The following is a 473-nucleotide window of genomic DNA, read 5'->3' as shown; positions in this document are numbered from 1 at the left end:
CTTCCTGTCTCCCGTGGTGTTTGTAGTCAGTTTGTAGTCCGTTTGTTCATTGGTTCCCCTTGATTAGTCTCCTCAGGTGTATCTTATCTTGTTAAGCTTGTTAGCCCCCTGTATGTATATATAGCCCTAGTTTTTCCTTTAGTTCCTTGTGAGCTGTTGAATGTAATGGTTGTCTGTTTGCCAGTCATTCTGTTCTTTGTTCCCTTTGGTTTTTGCCTTATTGTTTGTTCTAGTTTTTCCATGAAATACCAGCACATAGATCCTTGCCTCTGCCTGTTTTCCACAGCTTCTCCACAACGACTAGTGCATCTTTGAGCCTATATTTAGTATAAGTAAAATACTTAAGTACTGTTAAAATCAGATACTAAGACTTTTACTCAAGTTGTTTTGGAATTGGTGACTTGTAACGTGTAGTGGAGTAATTTTCACTGTAAGGTATCTGTACTTTTACTCAAGTATGGTTTTTAGGAACT

Source organism: Sinocyclocheilus anshuiensis, unplaced genomic scaffold (genome assembly GCF_001515605.1).
Source record: "Sinocyclocheilus anshuiensis isolate Anshui unplaced genomic scaffold, SAMN03320099.WGS_v1.1 scaffold1728, whole genome shotgun sequence".
Lineage (NCBI taxonomy): Eukaryota > Metazoa > Chordata > Actinopteri > Cypriniformes > Cyprinidae > Sinocyclocheilus > Sinocyclocheilus anshuiensis.
Note: the sequence above shows the minus strand (reverse complement) of the source record.